Source organism: Arachis ipaensis, chromosome B4 (genome assembly GCF_059453495.1).
Source record: "Arachis ipaensis isolate K30076 ecotype BB chromosome B4, ASM5945349v1, whole genome shotgun sequence".
Lineage (NCBI taxonomy): Eukaryota > Viridiplantae > Streptophyta > Magnoliopsida > Fabales > Fabaceae > Arachis > Arachis ipaensis.
In genome coordinates this window covers 47,514,637-47,531,637 of record NC_142439.1, presented here as the reverse complement: position 1 = coordinate 47,531,637, position 17,001 = coordinate 47,514,637, and the positions used below count along the sequence as shown (strand labels likewise).

At 37.0% G+C, this 17,001-nt stretch overlaps 1 non-coding gene across 1 annotated transcript; it reads right to left on the bottom strand.

The window, feature by feature from the left end:
• Positions 1–12,071: 12,071 nt before the first annotated feature.
• On the bottom strand, positions 12,072–12,179 carry LOC148567448 (small nucleolar RNA R71). Its single transcript, XR_015881540.1, has one exon. It is a non-coding gene; the product is annotated as a small nucleolar RNA R71 (small nucleolar RNA).
• Positions 12,180–17,001: the final 4,822 nt, after the last annotated feature.

Here is a 17,001-nt window from a genome sequence, read left to right as displayed (position 1 = left end):
ATGGCAAGCTGTATGTTGGTGGATCATCGTTGTCAATGGCTACCATCCGTCCTCTCGGATGAAAAATACCAGGTACGGTTTCTGTACGGCTAATCAACTGTCGGATCTCTCGTCTCGGATGAAAAATACCAGGCACCGCTACCGCACGGCTAATCATCTGTCGGTTCTCACTTGTGTCGGAATAGGATCTCTCTATCCTTTTGCACACTGTCACTGCACCCAACATTTGTGAGTTTGAAGCTCGTCGCAGTCATCCCATCCCAGATCCTACCCGTAATACCACAGACAAGGTTTAGACTTTCCGGATCTCAGGAATGCTGCCAATTGGTTCTAGCCTCTACCACGAAGGTTCCAATCTCACGGATTCGAATGCTCTGTTGTTAGGAGAGGCTGGTCAAATCTATGGATCAGAGACCTAAGAGATTATACTCCAGCTATCGTCCAATGACTACGTTGAACATCATGTAGACCGCTAGTGGTTGTCAGGCGTGGATCTTGGCTAAGCGAGTAATGAAGATAATGGGTGATTGTCACGGGTCAACCCTCCATTCTGACTTAACTGAATTAAGTACGAGAGTATATCTTGGAGAAGAAGTAAGTGTGAATTGAAAGAGAAATAATAGTACTTGCATTAATTCATGAAGAACAGCAGAGCTCCGCACCTTAATCTATGAGGTGTAGAAACTCCACCGTTGGAAAATACATAAGAGAAAAAGGTCTATGCATGGCCAAATGGTCAGCCTCCCTAAAATGATCCAAAATTCCAAAAGATCTCTAAATACAATAGTAAAAAATGCTATTTATATTAAACTAGTTACTAAGGATTACAGAAAAATAAGTAACTAAGTGCAGATAGTGCAGAAATCCACTTCCGGGGCCCACTTGGTGTGTCCTTGGGCTGAGCATTGAGTTTTACATGTGCATAGGCCTTTTCTAGAGTTAAACGCCAGCTTGGATGCCAGTTTGGGTGTTTAACTCCAGTTCTGGTGCCAGTTCTGGCGTTTTACGCCAGAAAAGGGTCTTTGGCTAGCGTTTAAATGCCAGTTTGGGCCATCAAATCTCAGGCAAAGTATGGACTATTATACATTGCTGGAAAATCCAAGATGTCTACTTTCCAACGCAATTGAAAACGCGCCAATTGGGATTCTGTAGCTCTAGAAAATCCACTTCGAGTGTAGGAGGGTCAGAATCCAACAACATCTGCAGTCCTTTCTCAGCCTCTGAATCAGATTTTTGCCCAGGTCCCTCAATTTCAGCCAAAAAATACCTGAAATTACAAAACAAACACACAAACTCATAGTAAAGTCCAGAAATGTGATTTTTTCATAAAAACTAATAAAAATATAATAAAAAGTAACTAAAATATACTAAAAACTATGTAAAGACAATGCCAAAAAGCGTATAAATTATCCGCTCATCACAATACCAAACTTAAATTGTTGCATGTTCCCAAGCAACTAAAAACAAAATAGGATAAAAAGAATAGAAAATACAATAAATTTCAAAATATCAACGAAGCTTAGTTCTAATTAGATGAGCGGGACTAGTAGCTTTTTGCTTCTGAACAGTTTTGGCATCTCACTTTATCCTTTGAAGTTCAGAATGATTGGCATCCATAGGAACTCAGAATTCAGATAGTGTTATTGATTCTCCTAGTTTAGTATGTTGATTCTTGAACACAGCTACTTTATGAGTCTTCGTCGTGACCCTAAGCATTTTATTTTCCAGTAATACCACCGGATACATAAATGCCACAGACACATAACTGGGTGAACCTTTTCAGATTGTGACTCAGCTTTGCTAGAGTCCCCAGTTAGAGGTGCCCAGAGTTCTTAAGCATACTCTTTTTGCTTTGGATCACGACTTTAACCATTCAGTCTCAAGCTTTTCACTTGAACCTTCATGACACAAGCACATAGTTAGGGACAGCTTGATTTAGCCTCTTAGGCCAGGATTTTACTCCTTTGGGCCCTCCTATCCATTAATGCTCAAAGTCTTGGATCCTTTTTACCCTTGCCTTTTAGTTTAAAGGGTTACTGGCTTTTTCTGCTTGCTTTTTTTCTTTATTTTTATTTTATTTTATTTTTTTATTTTATTTTTTTCGCAAGCTTTGTGTTTTTCACCGCTTTTTCTTGCTTCAAGAATCAATTTTATAATTTTTTAGATTATCAACAAAATTTCTCTTTTTTTTAATTATTCTCAGGTGAATAGATTGACCTTAAAACAACAACGATTAATTACGATTGCTATAAAACAAGCTCGTATTTTATCTCGGTTACCCTTTCTTAATAATGAAAAAAAGATTCTTAATAATGAAAAAAAATTTGAAAAAATTAATGTTCTACTTTATAAATAGACTAAGTACTAAATAGACTAAGTAGAAATTGTTTACTAAAATTTGATTATCATTCATTAGAATGATAACAATAGTTTATTACAATTCAGAATTCTATTTTCTACTGAAATTAGACTCTTTGTTCTTTTTTCGTCATAAACTTCACTATAAAAAATATGCACTGTTCAAGCATTCATTCAAAAAACAAAAAGTATTGCCACCACATCAAAATAATTAAACTATTTTCAAGATAGAATTCGAAATTCATGTACTTATTTTTCTTTTTCAGAAAACATTTTTCATTTAAGAAAGGTGAAAGATTCATGGAACATTCATAGCAAACACTAATGATCATGTAATGAAGACACAAACATAGTCAAAACATAAAGCATAAAAACTGAAAACAGAAAAATAAGAACAAGGAAATTAAAGAACGGGTCCACCTTAGTGACGGCAGCTAGTTCTTCCTCTTGAATATCCTATGGAGTGCTTTAGCTCCTCAATATCTCTTTCTTGCCTTTGTTGCTCCTCCCTCATGACTCTTTAGTCCTCTCTGATTTCATAGAGGATAATGGAGTGCTCTTGGTGCTCCATCCTTAGTTGCTCCATATTAGAACTCAAATCTCCTAAAGAGGTGTTGAGTTGCTCCCAATAGCTTTGTGGAGGAAGGTGTATCCCTTGAGGCATCTCAGGGATTTCTTGATGAGGAATTTCCTCATGCTCTTGTTGAGGTCCATGAGCGGCCTCTCTTGTTTGCTCCATCCTCTTTTTAGTGATGGGCTTGTCGTCTTCAGTGAGGATGTCTTCCTCTATGACAATTCATGCTGAATTGCATAAGTTACAGATGAGATGAGGGAAGGCTAACCTTGCCAAAGTGGAGGGTTTGTCAGCCACCTTGTATAGTTCTTGAGGTATGATCTCATGAACTTTTACTTCCTCTCCATTCATGATACTATGGATCATGATAGCCCGGTCCACCATAACTTCAAATCGGTTGTTAGTAGGGATGATAGAGCGTTGGATGAACTCTAACCATCCTCTAGCCACAGGCTTGAGGTCAAGCCTTCTCAGTTGAACCGGCTTGGCTTTAGAATCTCTCTTGCATTGAGCTCCTTCCACACAGATGTCCATGAGGACTTGGTCTAACCTTTGATCAAAGTTGACTCATCTAGTGAAAGGATGAGGATCTCCTTGCATCATTGGCAAGTTGAATGCCAACCTCACAGTTTTCGGACTGAAATCCAAATATTTTCCCCGAACCATTGTGATGATTGGAATTTTTTGATGGTTTTTAATTTCACTAATGAATTCTCATCGCAAGCATAGTTTTTAAACCAAACAATAGTCCCCTCATACAAAAGATTGTTTATCACTAAAACAAACCCCTAAATTTATAAACCGAAGTATTGAACCTCGGGTTGTTCTCCCTAGGAATTGCAATAAAGTGTCTTGGTATTGGTTATGAGTTATGTTTGGGGTTTTTGATAAGAGACATGAAATGTAAATGGCAATGAATTAAACTAATAGCTATGAAGGCTCTTGGCAAGGTTATGAGAATTGGAAGTCATATCCTCATTATCCTCCTCAATTATGACCACAATTGTCCATTGCTACCACTTAGTTAACCTCTAACCATGGAGGAAAGTCAAGTGGATGAATCAACTTGATTCCACAAGACCTAGCCAACTCCCAAGGGAAAGACTAGCTTTAGTGGTATCCAAATCAATTAGTAACTTCTAATTGTCAATCAACAAAGGAATTAGATAAGAGTAACTAATTACTCTACCAAAGCCAAGAAGAACAAAATCTAACTCATAGAAGGCAATAAAGGAAAACATTATTAATTGCAAGAATTAAAGGAATCTATAACTACAAAAGCAAGAGATTAACAATAGAAAGGCAAAACAATTATGAAACAACAAAGAACTTACCAATTGCATTGAAGAAGAAATGTAGATCTAGAAAAGAAAGTTCATAAACTATAACTAACAATACAAAGGAATTACAAGAGAAGAAGAATTCTACAACTACAAGAGAGCAATTAGGGATGAAAAAGGAAAATTAGAAGAGGAGAAGAAGTAGATCTAGATCTAAAACCTAATCTTAATTCTAGAGATAAGAGGAGCTTCTCTCTCTAGAAACTAACTCTAACTACTTCTAAAACTTAAACTATGACTAATGATCCAAAGTATGTTAATTCCCCTTCAATCCTTGGCTTAAATAGCATCAGAAATGAGTTAGATTGGGCCCAAAATGCTCCTAAAATTTCTGGCCACGAGTTGCATTAAATAAATCACGTGCAGCATCGATGCGTACGCATATAGTGTGCGTGCGCGCCCTTAAACACAATGCAACTATGGCAAATCTTATATCATTTCGAAGCCCCGGATGTAAGATTTCCAATGCAACTAGAACCGCGTCATTTGGACCTCTCTAACTCAAGTTATGATCGATTAAGTGCGAATAGGTCAGGCTTGACAGCTTTTGCGATTCCTTCATTTCTTCATGATTTCTCCACTTTGCATGCTTTCCTCTCCATTCCTTTGTTCATTCCTAGCCTTTTCAACCTGAAATCACTTAACAAACAAATCAAGGCATCTAATGGAATCAAAAGTGAATTAGATTTAGCTAATTAAGGGCCTAGAAAGCATGTTTTCACACTTAAGTACAAATTAGGAGACAATCATGAAACCATGCTATTTCATTGAATAAATGTGGGTAAAAGGTCATAAAATCCCCTAAAATCAATACAAGATAAACCCTACAAATGGGGTTTATCAATCTCCCCACACTTAAACTAAGCATGTCCTCATGCTTAAACCAAGAGAGAACAAAGGGTATCAACATTTATTCAATGTAAACTAATCTAAATGCAATCTTATCTATATGCAACTATCTTCATGAATGTAATTGCTTGGTCAAAATAAATCAATTCCCAAGAATATATATATATATATATATATATATATATATATATATATATATATATAAGCACAAGGGCCAACGGTATTAATCAACCAAGCCAAACCACAGTTAAATTTAGTTATTAAATATTTTTACAAACTTGCATGAAGAAATGATCATAGGTGGAAACATGTAATTGAGCATCAAACCCTCACCGGATGTGTTTGCACTCTATTCGCCCAAGTGTTTAGGGTTGATTCACTCAATTCTCCCCTAATCATGCTTTCCAAGATTTGTTTTTCTTCTAACAATCAACATTTATTTCATGCATGCATACAATTATCATGAGGTCTTTTCATAGGTTGTAATGGGTCTAGGGTAAAGGTAGGATGCATATTTGGTCAAGTGAGCTTGAGATTTGAATCTTCGACAAGCTTAGACTTCCCACCTAACCTATGACATCTTATACAATTAAGTTCTAACCTAAGTACCCATTCTTCACTTTTTCACATACTCATGCATTTTCTTTTCTTGATCACAACTCATATGCATTGATTTTTATTGAACTTCGCTTTGGGGCATTTTGTCCCCTTTTTATTTCTTTCTTTTTTTCTTTTTCTTTCTTTTTCTATTTTTTTTCTTTTGCCATATATTTTTTTCTTTTTCTCTTTCTTTTATTTTTCTCATTTTTTTTTCTTTTGAAATAAAGTGTATACAAGAGTATCAATGCATATGGTTTTACATTTTAATTAGCACATGAGCATGTACCCAATTCCCAATATTTACAACAAAATTATAAGACTACCCTTTTATTCCCCCAATGTCCCAGGTTTTTCCACACTTGAATGTTACACACTCACTAGCCTAAGCCTATCAAAGATCCAAATTAAGGACATTTATTGTTTTCCACTTTAAGGCTTGTAATGTGCTAAATTAAAAATAAGTGGGTTAAGCGTAGGCTCAAAGTTGGCTAACAATGGAAGATAAAGGGTAAGGCTATTTGGGTAAGTGAGCTAAATGAAGTGATGGCCTCAATCATATAAATGTATGAATACATATAATAATGGACATAAAGAATCAAACAAATCAAAGATTACAATCATAGAAAGAGAATAATGCACACAAGAAGGAAAATAAGTGGTTATAAGACGTAACCACACCATTAGACTCAAGTCTCACTTACTTGTGTTCTTAGCTCAAAACATGTTCCACAAAATATATGATTCAAGCAAGTTCTATGAAAGATTTTCACTCAAATCAATTGAGGTGCTCTATAGATAGAAATCTTGAAAAATCTCATTATTTTGACTAAGCTTATTGTGTATATATGCAAAATTAAGAAAATGAAACTAAAATTCTAAAAAGTCCTAAAAAAGAAATGCAAAAGTATTGGGATTAGAAATTTGTCACCCAAAATTGTCGACCGGTCGGACGACTTCCCCACACTTACAAGTTTGCACCGTCCTCGGTGCATTCAAAGATGAGCAAGGGGGTACGGCGACTCTCCGGATTGCTACCTTCAGCTGGTAGGTCAATCGGTTGCTGCGTGTTCTTTCTTCCACTTTCATTTTTGCTTGTGGTGCATCAATCATGAAAAACAAAAATATAACACCATAAGATGAGAAAATACATAAGCAAGGAAGCATACATTGTTGGAATGAGGTAATAATCACTAGAATTGAGTGAGTCAATTAGTGTGACATTAATGACAAAAAGGAATGTGAGTCCTAAATTAGGCGCTTTTTAGAACACACATTATCATAAAAAGTGATGTCACAAAAGAAGCATGCACTTCACTTATCCTAGTGTGCTTGAGATGCTTTAAGTAAACTTGTGAGGTAAAACAAGCATTAAAGAAGTATGAGAGCATTCAAGCCAAAAGCATATGGATGCATATGATCAATAAGCACAATGCATTAAGATAAATGCTCAACATCCAATATCAAGAGATTTCCTAATCGAGGAAAAGGATTGAAATTACATGGTGGCTAAATCATGCATTTCAAGAAGAGTTACAAGCTCGAAAGCGATTCTCATCACTTGGTATTTTCAAAAGGTAAGCATGAAAAATTCAAAACCAAGTAGCAAAAGATAACTTCAATCAAGGAATCCAACAATGAATATCCAAAAACAATTATGCTAAGATAGCATTTAATTAGTAATAAGCTACAATATATGGTAAACAAAATCCATAATCCAACATTTATAATAAGAAAGAGAAAATGAAATGAAAACTAAACTAAAGCTAACTAACTAACTAACTAAATAACTAATTAACTAACTAAAATAAATAGTTATCGATGGTGTTTGGAAGTGTTGGATGAGGGGTAGGAGAAGGGAAGAAAAAAGGGAAAGGAAAGAAATGGAAAGAGGAGAAGAAAAGAAGTGTAGTGAAGGAAGGGCATCCGCGCGTACGCGTGCATGGCGCGTGTGCGCGGATGATGGTGCAATGGATGCGACGCGTACACGTGTGTGGCACATCCGCGTCGATGGCTTATTTCGAGAGTGGCACGTACGCGTCATGTGCGCGTACACATGAGTTGGTTTGTGCCTCAGGCACAGTGCGCGCACAGCGTTCGCACAACTCTCGGGTCAATGTATGGAGGAATGAAATCTTGCAATCCATTCGTACGCGTACCTGGCACGTGCGCGTGGATGGTTAAAAATGCTTGATGCACGCATACGCGTATAGTGCGCATACGCGTGGGTGGTTGACGAGCGGATAATTTATACGCTTTTAGGCATTGTTTTTACATAGTTTTTAGTATGATTTAGTTTGTTTTTAGTATATTTTTATTAGTTTTTAAATAAAAATCACATTTCTGGACTTTACTATGAGTTTATGTGTTTTTCTGTGATTTCAGGAATTTTCTGGCTGAAATCGAGGGACTTGAGCAAAAATCATATTCAGAGGTTGAAGAAGGACTGCAGATACTGTTGGATTCTGACCTCCCTACACTCAAAGTGGATTTTCAGGAGCTACAAAACTCCAAGTGGCACGCCCTCAATTGCGTTGGAAAGCAGACGTCCAGGTCTTTCCAGCAATATATAATAGTCCATACTTTGCCCGAGTTTAGACGACGCAAACTGGCGTTCAATGCCAGCTCCATGTTGCATTCTGGAGTTAAACGCCAGAAACAGGTTGCAAAGTGGAGTTAAACGCCAGAAATAGGTTACAAACTGGCGTTCAACTCCAAGAGAAGCCTCTACACGTGTAAAGCTCAACGTTCGTCCCAAGCACACACCAAGTGGGCCCCGAAAGTAGATTTCTGCATCATTTACTCATTTCTGTAAACCCTAGTAACTAGTTTAGTATAAATAGGACTTTTTATTATTGTATTCAAAGTCTTGGTTACTCCAGTTCCCCTCTGGGGCTGAGACCAATGAACTCCATTATCACTTATGTATTTTCAACGGTAGAGTTTCTACACACCATAGATTAAGGTGTGGAGTTCTGCTGTTCCTTGAGTATTAATGCAAAGTACTATTGTTTTTCTATTCAATTCAAGCTTATTCGTATTCTAAGATATTCATCCGCGCCCAAGAACATGATGAATATGATGATTATGTGATGCTCATCACCATTCTTCCCTATGAACGCGTGCTTGACAACCACTTCCGTTCTACATGCAAACAAGCTAGAATGAGTATCTCTTAGGTATCTAATACAGGGGACTGAGTCCGAGATATTAGAATCTTCGTGGTATAAGTTAGAACCCATGGATGACCATTCTTGAGATTCGAAAAGTCTAAACCTTGTCTGTGGTATTCCGAGTAGGATCTGGGAAGGGATGGCTATGACGAGCTTCAAACTCGCGAGTGCTGGGCATAGTGACAGACGCAAAAGGATAGTAAATCCTATTCCAGTATGATCGAGAACCGACAGATGATTAGCCATGCAGTGACAACGCATTGGACCATTTTCACAGAGAGCATGGGATGTAGCCATTGACAACGGTGATGCCCTACATACAGCTTGCCATGGAAGGGAGTAGGAATGATTGGATGAAGACAGCAGAAAAGCAGAGGTTCAAGAGGAAGGAAAGCATCTCCATACGCTTATCTGAAATTCTCACCAATGAATTACATAAGTATCTCTATCCTAGTTTATATTTTAATTATATTTTAATTATCAATTTACCATAACCATTTGAATCTGCCTGACTAATATTTACAAGGTGACCATAGCTTGTTTCAGGCCGACAATCTCCGTGGGATCGACCCTTACTCACGTAAGGTTTATTACTTGGATGACCCAGTGCACTTGCTGGTTAGTTATGCGAAGTTGTGACAAAGTGTGATTCACGTTTGAGAGCACCAAGTCTTTGGCGCCATTGTTGAGGATCGCAATTTCGCATACCAAGTTTTTGGCGCCGTTGCCGGGGATTGTTCGAGTTTGGACAACTGACGGTTCATCTTGTTGCTCAGATTAGGTAATTTTATTTTAATTTTAAGCTTTGTGTTTTTATTATTCTTAATTTCGAAAAAAAATAAAAATAAATATTTTCAAAAATATATTTTTCTTCAGAATTTTTAAGAATGAATTCTAGTGTTTCATGATGATTTGTTGAATCCTGGCTGGCTGTAAGCCATGTCTAATCTTTTGGACCGGGGTTTCAACTTATCATCACAAGAGCTTGTTGATCTTCACCCATTTGGCAGTTACACACATAGTTGTTGTAAACACGGGAGGTATCAATATCTGCTGAAGCTTGGCTGGCCATTGGCCATGTCTAGTGTTTTGGACCGGAGCTTTCACTGAAAGCTTGGCTGGCTAGTAAGCCATGTCTAATTCCTGGACTGGAGCTTTAGACTAACATTGCAAGATTCCTGGAACTCCTATTAAAAATTTTGAAATCCTTATTTTTCCTTTTTCAATTAAATTTTTGAAAAATATACAAAAAAATTAATAAAATCATAAAACCAAAAATAATTTTGTGTTTCTTGTTTGAGTCTTGTATCACATTATAAGTTTGGTGTCAATTACATATTTTACAAACTTTCTTGCATTTTTCAAAAATCCATGCATTGCATTCTTCATGATCTTCAAGTTGTTCTTGGTAAGTCTTCTTGTTTGATCTTTAAAATTTCTTGTTTTGTGTCTTTTCTTGTTTCTCATATGCATCTTTGAATTATCAATGTCTCAACATTGAAAATTTCTAAGTTTGGTGTCTTGCATGTTTTTCTTTTCTTGAAAATTTTCAAAAATAAGTTCTTGGTGTTCATCTTGACATTCAAAGTGTTCTTGGTGTTCATCTTGACATTCATAGTGTTCTTGCATGCATCATGTGTTTTGATCCAAAATTTTCATGCATTGAGTCTTTTTGATGTTTTTCTCTTCCATCATTAAAAATTCAAAAATAAAAAAATATCTTTCCCTTTTTTTCTCATAAAATTCGAATATTTGACTTGACTTTTTCAAAAAATTTTAAAATCTAGTTGTCTCTTATAAGTCAAATCAAATTTTCAATTTAAAAATTCTATCTTTTTTAAATCTTTTTCAAAAATCAAATCTTTCTCATTTTTTCTTTCATATTTTCGAAAATTTCAAATTAATTTTCAAAAATCTTTTTCTTATCTTGTTCATAATTTCAAAATCTTTACTAACAATTAATGTGATTGATTCAAAAATTTTTAAGTTTGTTACTTGCCTATTAAGAAAGGTTCAATCTTTAAATTTCAAATTATATCTTTTTAGTTTCTTGTTAGTCAAGTAATCAACTTTAATTTTCAAAATCAAATCCTTTTAAATTTCTTTTTCAAATCTTTTTCAAAATAAGTTTCAATCACATCTTTTTCAAAATCAATTTCAAAATCTTTTCTAACATCTTATCTTTTCAAAATCTGATTATCAAAATCTTTTTCAATTAACCATTTAACTTTTTGTTTGATTTTTATCTTTTCCAAAACTACCTAACTAACTCTCTCTTTCTAATTTTCGAAAATCCCTTCCCTCTTTTTCAAAATTCCTTTTTAATTAACTAATTATTTTAAATTTTAATTTTAATTTTATTTCTTTTCTTAGTTTCGAATTTTAATTATAATTTTTAATTTAAAAACAAAAATATTTTTCTTTTCTTTTCAATTATTTTCGAAAATTCCATCCCTCATCTCCTTCTGTTTATTTATTCATCTACTAACACCCCTCTTTAACCCAAGAATTCGAACTCATTCCTCTCCCTTGTGTTTAGATTCTTATTTTTTCCTTCCTCCATTATTCTCTTCTTATACTTACATAAGGAATCTCTATACTGTGACATAGAGGATTCCATATTTTCTTTTCTGTTCTCTTCTTTTTCACATGAGCAGGAGTAAGGATAAGAACATTCTTGTTGAAGCTGATCTGGAACCTGAAAGGACTCTGAAGATAAAGCTAAGAGAAGCTAAAACACAACACTCTGAAGAGAACTTTACTGAAATTTTCGAAAAAGAAGGAGACATGGCCGAAAATAATAACAATGCAAGAAAGATGCTTGGTGACTTTATTGCACCAAATTCCAATTTACATGGAAGAAGCATCTCAATCCCTACCATTGGAGCAAACAATTTTGAGCTTAAACCTCAATTAGTTTCTCTGATGCAACAGAATTGCAAGTTTCATGGACTTCCATCAAAAGATCCTTTTCAGTTCTTAACTGAATTCTTGCAGATTTGTGATACTGTTAAGACCAATGGGGTTGATTCCGAGGCCTACAGGCTTATGCTTTTCCCGTTTGCTATAAGAGACAGAGCTAGAATATGGTTGGACTCTCAACCTAAGGATAGCCTGAACTCTTGGGATAAGCTGGTCACGGCTTTCTTAGCCAAGTTCTTTCCTCCTCAAAAGCTTAGTAAGCTTAGAGTGGATGTTCTAACCTTCAAACAGAAAGAAGGTTAGTCCCTCTATGAAGCTTGGGAGAGATACAAGGAACTGACCAAAAAGTGTCCTTCTGACATGCTTTCAGAATGGACCATCCTGGATATATTCTATGATGGTCTGTCTGAGTTATCAAAGATGTCATTGGACCATTCTGCAGGTGGATCCATTCACCTAAAGAAAACGCCTGCAGAAGCTCAAGAACTCATTGACATGGTTGCAAATAACCAGTTCATGTACACTTCTGAAAGGAATCCTGTGAGTAATGGGATGCCTATGAGGAAGGGAGTTCTTGAAATTGATACTCTGAATGCCATATTGGCTCAGAATAAAATATTGACTCAGCAAGTCAATATGATCTCTCAGAGTCTAAATGGATTGAAGGAATCATCCAACAGTACTTTAGAGGCATCTTCTGTAGAAGAAGCTTATGATCTTGAGAACTCTGCAATAGCAGAGGTGAATTACATGGGTGAACCCTATGGAAACACCTATAATCCCTCATGGAGAAATCATCCAAATTTCTCATGGAAGGATCAACAAAAGCCTCAACAAGGCTTTAATAATGGTGGACGAAATAGGTTTAGCAATAGCAAGCCTTTTCCATCATCCACTCAGCAACAGACAGAGAATTCTTAGCAGAATCCATCTAGCTTAGCAAATATAGTCTCTGATCTATCTAAGGCCACTTTAAGTTTCATGAATGAAACAAGGTCCTCCATTAGAAATTTGGAGGCACAAGTGGGCCAGCTGAGTAAAAGGGTCACTGAAACTCCTCCTAGTACTCTCCCAAGCAATACAGGAGAAAATCCAAAGAGAGAGTACAAGGCCATTGATTTGACCATCATGGCCAAACCTACAAGGGAGGAGAAGGACGTGAATCCTAGTGAGGAAGACCTCATGGGACATTCAGTGACCAATAAGGAATTTCCCTTTGAGGAACCAAAGGAATTTGAGGCTCACCTAGAGACCATAGAGATTCCATTGAACTTCCTTCTGCCCTTCATGAGCTCTGATGAGTATCCTTCTTCTGAAGAGAATGAAGATGTTACTGAAGAGCAAGTTGCTAAGTACCTTGGTGCAATCATGAAGCTGAATGCCAAACTATTTGGTAATGAGACTTGGGAAGATGAACCTCCCTTGCTCACAAATGAACTGAATGCATTGGATAGGCAGAAATTACCTCAAAAGAAACAAGATCCTAGTAAATTCCTAATTCCCTGTAATATAGGCATCATGACCTTTGAGAAGGCTCTGTGTGACCTGGGGTCAGGAATAAACTTAATGCCACTCTCTGTAATGGAGAAACTTGGGATCTTTGAGGTGTAAGCTGCTAGAATCTCATTAGAGATGGCAGACAACTCAAGAAAACAGGCTTATGGACTAGTAGAGGACGTGTTAGTAAAGGTTGAAGGCCTTTACATCCCTGCTGATTTCATAATCCTAGACACTGGGAAGGATGAGGATGAATCCATCATCCTTGGAAGACCCTTCCTAGCCACAGCAAGAGCTGTGATTGATGTGGACAGAGGAGAGTTAGTCCTTCAACTAAATGAGGACAACCGTGTGTTTAAAACTCAAGGATCTCCTTCTGTAACCATGGAGAGGAAGCATGAAAAGCTTCTCTCACTGCAGAGTCAACCAAAGCCCCCACAGCCAAACTCTAAGTTTGGTGTTGGGAGGCCACAACCAAACTCTAAGTTTGGTGTCGAACCCCCACATTCAAACTCTAAGTTTGGTGTTGGGAGGTTCCAACAATGCTCTGAACATCTGTGAGGCTCCATGAGAGCTCACTGTCAAGCTATTGACATTAAAGAAGCACTTGTTGGGAGGCAACCCAATGTTATTAAACTATATCTATTTTATTTTTATTGTTATTTTCGTGTTTTATTAGGTTGATGATCATGTGGAGTCACAAAAACTACTGAAAAATCAAAAACAAAATGAAAAACCGCATTAAAAATAGCACACCCTGGAGGAGGAGCATTCTGGCGTTTAACGCCAGAAACAAGCACCAAGCTGGCATTTAACGCCAGAAACAAGCATCTACCTGGCGTTAAACGCCAGAAACAGGCTACATTTGGGCGTTTAACGCCAGAAACAGGAAGCAGTCTGGCATTAAACGCCAGGATTGCACAGCAAGGGCGTTTTACATGCCTAATTGGAGCAGGGATGTTAAGTCCTTGGCCCCACTGGATCTGTGGACCCCACAAAATCTCCTCAGGATCTGTGGACCCCACAGGATCCCCACCTTTTTTTCTCTCCTCTTCACACCTTTTCATAACTCTCTTCCCCAAATAACCTCCACCAATCACCTCCATTACTCCTGCAAAACCATCATACAACCCACCTACAACCACCCACTCAAATTCGAACCATCACTCCTTCCGTTTCACACATCATAACAACCTAAAACCACCTTGACCGAACTATACACCTCTCTCCCTCTCCTCCATTTTTCTTCTTCTTCTCCTTCCTTCTTTCTTCTTTTGCTCGGGGACAAGCAAACATTCTAAGTTTGGTGTGGTAAAAGCGTTGCTTTTTGTTTTTCCATAACCATTTATGACACCTAAGGCCAGAGAAACCTCAAGAAAGAGGAAAGGGAAGGCAAAAGCTTGCACCTCCGAGTCATGAGAGATGGAGAGATTCATCTCAAGGGTCTATAGCTCAATAGTAGAGCATTTGACTGCACATCAAGAGAGCCCACTCATGGACCTCAACAAGAGCATGAGAAATTCCTCACCATGAAATCCCTGAGATGCCTCAGGGGATGCACTTTCCTCCACATAATTATTGGGAGCAAATCAACACCTCCCTAGGAGAATTAAGTTCCAACATAGGACAACTAAGGATGGAGCACCAAGAGCACTCCATCATCCTCCATGAGATTAGAGAAGATCAAAGAGCTATGAGGGAGGAGCAACAAAGGCAAGGAAGAGACATAGAGGAGCTCAAAAGCACCATTGGTTCTTCAAGAAGAGAAAGACGCCATCCTCACTAAGGTGGACTCATTCCTTAATCTCCTTGTCTATTTATTTTACTGTTTTTTGATTTTTGAGCTTTATGTTTTATTTATGTTTGTGTCTTTACTTTATGATCACTAGTGTCTAAGTGTCTTTGCCTTAAAGTTATGAATATGAATCCATCACCTCTCTTAAATGAAAAAATGTTCTAAAAATAAAAGAACAAGAAGTACATGGTTTTGAATTCATCCTTGAAACTAGTTTAATTATTTTGATATGGTGACAATGCTTTTTGTTTTCTGAATGAATGCTTGAACAGTGCATATGTTTTTTGAAATTGTGGTTTAAGAATGTTAAATATGTTGGCTCTTGAAAGAATGATGAAAAGGATAAATGTTATTTGATGATCTGAAAAATCATAAAAATGATTCTTGAAGCAAGAAAAAGCAGTGAATAGAGAAGAGCTTGCGAAAAAAGAAAAAGAAAAATGGCGAAAAAAAGAGAAGAAAAAGCAAGCAGAAAAAGCCAAAAGCTCTTTAAACCAAAAGGCAAAAGCAAAAAGCCAATAGCCCTTAAAACCAAAAGGCAATGGTAATAAAAAGGATCCAAGGCTTTGAGCATCAGTGAATAGGAGGGCCTAAAGGAATAAAATCCTGGCCTAAGTGGCTAAACCAAGCTGTCCCTAACCATGTGCTTGTGGCGTGAAGGTGTCAAGTGAAAACTTGAGACTGAGCGGTTAAAGTCAAGGTCCAAAGAAAAAAAAAGAGTGTGCTTAAGAACCCTGGACACCTCTAATTGGGGACTTTAGCAAAGCTGAGTCACAATCTGAAAAGGTTCACCCAGTTATGTGTCTGTGGCATTTATGTATCCGGTGGTAATACTGGAAAACAAAGTGCTTAGGGCCACGGCCAAGACTCATAAAGTAGTTGTGTTCAAGAATCAACATACTGAACTAGGAGAATCAATAACACTATCTAAATTCTAAGTTCCTATAGATGCCAATCATTATGAACTTCAATGGATAAAGTGAGATGCCAAAACTATTCAAGAGGCAAAAAGCTACAAGTCTCGCTCATCTGATTGGAGCTAAGTTTCATTGATATTTTGGAATTTATAGTATATTCTCTTCTTTTTATCCTATTTGATTTTCAGTTGCTTGGGGACAAGCAACAATTTAAGTTTGGTGTAGTGATGAGCGGATAATTTATACGCTTTTTGGCATTGTTTTTACATAGTTTTTAGTATGATTTAGTTAGTTTTAAGTATATTTTTATTAGTTTTTAAATAAAAATCACATTTCTGGACTTTACTATGAGTTTGTGTGTTTTTCTGTTATTTTAGGTATTTTCTGGCTAAAATCGAGGGACTTGAGCAAAAATTAGATTCAGAGGTTGAAGAAGGACGGTAGATGCTGTTGGATTCTGACCTCCCTGCACTCAAAGTAGATTTTCTGGAGCTACAAAACTCTAAATGGTGCGCTCTCAATTGCTTTGAAAATTAGACATCCAGGGCTTTCCAAAAATATATAATAGTCCATACTTTGCCCGAGTTTAGATGACACAAACTGGCGTTCAACGCCAGCTCCATGTTGCATTCTAGAGTTAAACGCCAGAAACAGGTTACAAATTGGCGTTCAACTCCAAGAGAAGCCTCTACACGTGTAAAGCTCAATGCTCAGCCCAAGCACACACCAAGTGGGCCCTGGAAGTGGATTTCTGCATCATTTACTCATTTCTGTAAACCCTAGTAACTAGTTTAGTATAAATAGGACATTTTATTATTGTATTCAAAGTCTTGGTTACTCCGGTTCCCCTCTGGGGCCGAGACCAATGAACTCCATTATCACTTATGTATTTTCAATGGTAGAGTTTCTACACACCATAGATTAAGGTGTGGAGCTCTGCTGTTCCTTGAGTATTAATGCAAAGTACTATTGTTTTTCT